Below are 6,717 nucleotides of genomic sequence, written 5' to 3' on the forward strand. Positions count from 1 at the left end.
CTCGTCTGTCTCCAAGGTAAGAATACAGTACTAAATAACACCTTTTCTTTTATTTCATATATTTTGTTATGCATTGGTAAAGTATACATGTGTGTTTCTTAATTAAAAACATGTCTTTTTTCATAATTTAGGATGGTTTGGGGATGTTTCACAGGGCTGAAACAGATTAAATCTATTTCAGTTATTTTAAATGGGAGAAATTTGTTTGACATACGAGTAGATTGACTTACGAGCTCAAAGTTACAGAACAAATTAAACTCGTATCCCAAGGTATTACTGTATAAGCAGAAATAGGAATCACACGCTTAGGGCAAAAACCAGCTTGGGAGGAGGAGAGCAAAACTGAACGTCCACTGTCCAAGGCAGTTGAAGAAAAATTAAATACATCACAAGGTTCAAGCGTGGTCTCTGACCTGCTTCCCCCTCAGCTATGTATTGGATGCCAGATGCTACAGATCCCTTGCATATACAATTTGTTATTGCTTTTAACGGTTCTCCAGCTGGTGCCAGAAGATTTACCCTAATGTTAAGACCAAAGGTTTGTTCTGTGTATGAAATGACAAATTTCCCAAGACAATTTGTATTTTTCATAGCTACAAACCTGAGGTCTTAACAATAGGATAATTTCTAGCTCCTAGCTGGATCCGGTTAAAACGCAGGTGAAAGGAAGGAATCTTGTGAGATCTGGCAATGCGTGCATATGTCGGGTGAAAAATGAAAAAAGGTCAAGGACCATGCACCTACGGCACCACGTCAGTCTTTCCCAACTCAGGATGTCTTAGCAGACAGAGAGGCGGCTAGAAGTAGGCAGTATAATGTTAAGACCTCAGGTTTGTAGCTATGAAAAATGCAAACTGTCTTAGAAAATTTGTCAATTGTTCATACGCAAACAAACCTTTGGTCTTAACAATAGGATACTCATAATTGGAGGGAGGTACAAGACATCCTAAACCGGCTGGGGGCCTACCCACCAGTCCAGCTCCAGAAGAAATAACTTCTGAGAGGGACTGAAGCCCGTGAGAAGCTAGATAAATTGATATCTAACCACTAAGACTCTGAGTGACGTACAATGATATATGGGAGAATCATTGTATAGGGAAACAGAGAGAAACTTTGACTGTCCAATAACAATACAACGCACCAGGGTTAGTTATCACTCCAAACTCCTCCTTGCCAAGGAGTGGAGCATGTGCTACTGAATAGAGGGTTTGATATTTGTATACCAAGCAACCACACTATCAGTATGACTGCCTTACTCACTTGTATCAGACCAGTCCACCGAATGACATGTCTATTCCTTAGCCCACCCGATAGAAGAAGGAAAGGTACAAGAGACAGAAAGAGACCAGCCAACTCCCTCATTCTCTTATCCACACAATCATCTTAGGTAAGATACAAAAGTGCCATGTTAAGGGCAACTATGAGTTACACATCCTGTTGGGCAGCCACCACAGGACCCAGGGAAAACGTGTCCGTAAATCTGTGGGCAACATCCTCAAGATAGAAAGAGGTGAACGTGGACTGGTGTAACCAAGTACCAGTGCTCAGCACTCTATGTACAGCCAAGTTCTTTTTGAAAGCCAGAGGGGGACCAATACCCCTAACGTCATGCAGAGCGCTCTAGCCTGCGCAGACGTGGTGGTGGAATCATCAAGAGTCAAGTATGCCTGTCTAATGGCTTTCCGTATCCAAAAAGAGATAGTAGTCTTCAACACCTCTTTCTTTGTACGTCCTGTGCTAACAAAAAGTCTGCGGCAGCCTGGTCTAAGGTGCTGCGCTTTTTAAAATCGCATCGCAGGGCCCAGACGGGACACAACAAAAGCTCTTGAGCATCACCACACACAAAGTCATTCAGTGAAGGAATGGAAAATGAAGTGAACCTATCATCGTGCATAGAGGGATTTTGGGTCTTGGCCACGAATTCTGGAGCAAATTCAAAGGACACCAACCCCCACCCCTGGTGCTTCACATCATAGCTCGGACCATGGAGCTCTCCTATCCTCTTCAAAGATGCCAGGGCCAGGAGGAAAGCTGTCTTGAGCGTCAAGTTCCTGTCAGATGGGTGACACAAAGACTCATATGGACTCTTAGTGAAGCTCTTGAGGACCAAGGAAACATCCCACGTCAGAGGCTTGAGCTCCCTAGAACTCGACTGCTCAAATGCCACCCTGTAGCCACTAATGGCAGAAACAGACAAACTTTCCTCATCTCTGAGGAAGGTTAAAAAGTCTTCTATTTGCTGAATAGAGGTTGCAAGTGGAGAAAAAAAAAAACCCATTTACGACACTAATCACAGTAGATCGCCCATAGCCTCGGTAAACCACAGAGGTTGACTTTCTGAGACTGCTGGACATATGCCCTACTGTTCTCTGAGAAAAGCCTCTCTCGGAGATACTTGATAGCCTCCAACCGTGAAGTGACAGGGATTCTACTGACTGGTGGAACCTTTCTGCATGCGGCTGACACAGGAGATGCCACCAAGGGGTAATTTTCCTCCGACAAGGACTACAGCGGATCTGGAAACCATTCCACCTGAGGGCACAGAGGAGCTGCGAAAGTCATCGTGAGACCCTACGAACTCATCAGTCTGTTCAGAACCTGATGGATCAAACAAAACGGAGGGAAGGCATACACCTTCAGGTTGTACCAGGGATGTTGTAATGCATTCTCTTCTAACCCCAAAGGATCTGGACCACTGAACAGAATATCTCTAGTTTTGTGTTGAATTGAGTCGCAAAAAGATCCAGCATGGGTCTCCCCCAAACCAGGAAGAGCTTGTCTGCTACAACTTAGAGGGACCACTCTGTCCCTAGGATCTGATCCCAATGACTGAGTTTGTCTGTGACCGCATTCTGTTTGCCTGGGACAGAGGCCACCTAAATGAGCCCCAACCTGCGAGACAGGCGTCTGAAAACAGAAGGAAGTCCAGTGATAGAGAACGCGGGACACCCTTCATAAGATTTCAGTCATCCAACCACCATAGAAGGTCTTCTCTTACTTCCACAAACAGAGGAACCTCTAACAGTGTGAGTCCCCACTGGAGACCAGAATTCCCCCAGTCTCCATTGTAGAGACCGAAGATGAAGACGCCCATGAGGGACCAGCTTCTCCAGGGGAGACAAAATTCCTAAAAGAACCTGCCACTGATGAGCTGACTGATGTGGTTCCGAGAGGAAGTTGCGTGCCACCACTCACAACTTCTCTAATCTCTGATCCGACGGGAACTCTTGCAACCGCCATATCAATGACCATGCCCAGGTAGGGAATACTTGATTGGGTACAAGGTTTGACTCTTTGTGGTTAACCACAATGCCCAGTTCCAGACAAAACCGAAGCAGACAATCTCTGTCCTGCAGCAGCTTTTCCTTGGAACCTGCCAAGACCAACAAATCGTCGAGGTACCTCAGCTAACGGATCCCCTGAACATGGGACCAACTTGATATGAGAGAGAAGACCCTTGTAAACACTTGAGGGGCTGTGGTCAGCCTGAAGCACAGGACTTTGAACTCGAAGACCTAGTCCCCGAGAGAGAAGCCAAGGAACTCTCTGAACACCGGATGACTAGGGATCTGGAAGTATGCATCCCTCAAGTCATCGACTGCAGGAAGTCGCCTTCCCTCAGAGCTGCCAACACTGAACATGGGTCTCCATCTTGAACAGCGTCTTCCTCATGAAGTGATTCAAGGTGGATAAATCAATCACAGGTCTCCAACTTCCCGATTCCTTGGACACCAAGAAGATGTGGCTGTAAAACCCTGGAGATGGATGTACCACTTCCTCTATTGCATCCTTGTTCAGCATCTACTGCATTTCTCCCGAAGAGCCAAGAACTCCAAAGAATCTGGAGGATATGCCCTTTGAGCCACAGCTTGTTTGAGAGAGGAGGAGGGAAGCTGAATGGCAGTAAGTACCCTACCGGAAGGATATCTACCACCCACTTCAAGCAGGCCCCCAACCCGTGACACAGGAGAGGGAAAGGCGGCAACCTACCGACGGCCCCCTTTACCTCCAGGCAACGATCTTTGTGACTGCTGCTGGGCAGGGGAAGGAAGAGGAGCCGCACGCCTCAGAGGACGAGACTCCGACTTACACACAGTCTGGTGCACCAAGTTCTTGGTGTTGGCCCAGCGCTGGTCTATCTCATCCTCCAACTCATTCCGAGGGAACAAAAATTGAGACTCCAACAGATCCCCATTTCTCGATGCCAGCAAGGATTCAGTGTCAACTGATCTTTCCATCCTGGATAAAGCCGCATCTCTTCTAATCAGGAGAAGGTTAGCCCATAAATTAACATTGAAGTAAGCCATATACGAAAACGTCTTGCCTCCGGACTGCAACAAACTAGCAAGAGAGGACACAGTCACCAACCCTTCTCGGGACCTGTCAGAAGCTATCTTGGCAATGACTATAGACCAGAGCCAAGATACCGTCTGCAACATGAAGGCTGCTGTAGATTCCAACGCTGAGGCGTCTTGTGGAGACAACAATGGAGCCACCGACTTCGCCTGCTCCAAAGTCCATCCCAGCTTCAGACAAATGACGTGCGGGTTAAGATGATGCGACATCAAAAAAGGCAGAGTTTGTAGCATAGTACTTCTTATGCCTCATGAGAGGCGGGGGTAGCAGCTTGGGAGAGCCTTAGCGCGAAGCGAACCATCTCGATCTGAAATAGCGGCGTTAACCTTATGCAAGACCGACTGGATGTGCCCCGACGAGGGAAGTTAAAACGAAGGCTTGGGATCCTGCTTAGCTCCCAGCAAGGCTTCCAAGCAGAAAGGAGTGTAAGACGACCGAGCCTGAGTCCTACTCTCCAAATTATTTAAACCACGAAAGAGATCGACGACTTCTAAAAAAAGGAACACAAAACTCTTGAGTGTTTCCCTCTTCCTGCTTCGGCAACAGAGACCGACGACGAGAAGGGTGTGCAGTCCATCTAAAACCCCTTCCTTGTTCAAAATAACAGAAGAACCAGCAGCCAAACAGCCCGAAACACCAAACTAACCTGTGTGGGGGCTGGACCCAAGCACCGACTCCCAGGACAAACCAACCACAACACCAGGAACACCACTACGCTCCACCAACAGGCGACTCCTTAACATGGCCGCGAATGGGCACGGGCGTGGCAGATGTACCTCAAGAGTCGAACTCCTGGAAGAGCCAGGGAGAGGGGCAGGCAAAGACTCCTGCCACACCAACTCCACACTCACAACCTTTGACCCCTTGACAGGCCCCTTGAGATCCTTACGGCGATGGATAGGCCTTGGAGAAGAAGTGGGAGATCCTGCAACATGTGCACAGACAGGGGAGGTTGCAACATGCTCATGACTCGATGCAGAGGGTCAAGCAGCCACTGCAGATTGCACAAGAGAAGATATAATAACACTTTATGAAACACCAACATTCTCAGGAACACGGGCATGTTGCTCCTCACTCGCAGGCGAAGAAAGGGCACAGTCCTTAGCCTTCCAAAGCTTGATACGCCAACGCGGCAGAGATGGGGGAGAAGGAGAGGAAGACAGCACTGGCTTCTGCACAACCTCTTCGCAGGAGGAGGGGGGCGATACAACACGCTTGCTTCCAGTCCTCCAAGTCAACATGGCAGCCAACTCAACTTCGAAAATAAAGTACAATCTCTTAAGAACCGCCTAGCATAAAGCCACAGATGGATCAGCAAGAGAAGGCTCCAACGACATGGAAGGGAGATGCAGTGAACTGGATGGCAGATATGACGTCACGGCAAAGAACAATGACGACACAGATAAGCGAGGCAGCGCAGTGGAGGCGACAGAGTGACGTCATCGATGGAAGTGACATCATAAGCGGCGGTGACGTCACAGCTTCCCCTCGATCCGAATGGGAAGCAGATGCCACTGGGGGAGGGATATAAAATGACTGACCCCATGAAGTCACTAGCGGGGCTGACGCCACGGCTTCCCTCTGACTCAAAGAAGCAGCAACTGTCACTGGCGGAGCAATATGGCTGACCTTGGCTACCCATGAAGACGAGGGCAGGAGGAGGTGGAGGGCCTGGACAGCATGAGGAGGAGGGGGGGGGTAGTGAACATCAATGAAAAGCGACAGCAAACCCCCCAAGGACGGAGAACCCCGTAGCCCCATGGTCTTCCCTTCCAAAGCGCTGCCATCTTGGATGCCTCTGACTCTGCAAAAATAAAGACAAGAATGATGGGAAAATCCTCCTCCCTCTTGGGAATCAAATTAACTCCCGAAGATGGAGGGGCAACGTACAAGAAACAACCTGAGGGCCTCCCGAAACTTCCGACAAATCGATGGAAGAAAAGAAGGGACAAGGCACCACACTACTATGGGGTGTGATCGTATCAGGAGCATCAGGAAGAAGGAAGAAATCCTACAATGCTCCCTCTTGCTATAAAACCACTTCCACTGTTCTTAGGCCACGCATGGCATTCCGTGCAGGGCTTCGTTAATGTATAAACATAAGAGCGACACCTACTGCAAGTGATGTGGGGGGGTCGCAGCCGAAGCCAAAAAACTAGAACACTGAGAACCTGGAGTTCCGGGGCACACACGATGACAAGGCCGAGAAGGAGCAGAAGCCAAAATAACAGCACATACACACACACACACACTAAACACAATTGAAATGGGCAATGAACCGGGTAAAGGCCAGGTGGTTAAGAAAAGACTGATGCGGTGGCGTAGGTGCGTGGTCCTTGACCTTTCTTCACCCGACATACG

The 6,717-nt window shown here is 48.5% G+C and overlaps 1 protein-coding gene across 1 annotated transcript in view; it reads left to right on the plus strand.

The window, feature by feature from the left end:
- Positions 1 to 6,717, plus strand: part of LOC135219775 (choline-phosphate cytidylyltransferase A-like) — a 327,433-nt gene that overhangs the window by 156,914 nt on the left and 163,802 nt on the right. The window lies entirely within an intron of this gene.

This window comes from Macrobrachium nipponense, chromosome 1 (genome assembly GCF_015104395.2).
Source record: "Macrobrachium nipponense isolate FS-2020 chromosome 1, ASM1510439v2, whole genome shotgun sequence".
Lineage (NCBI taxonomy): Eukaryota > Metazoa > Arthropoda > Malacostraca > Decapoda > Palaemonidae > Macrobrachium > Macrobrachium nipponense.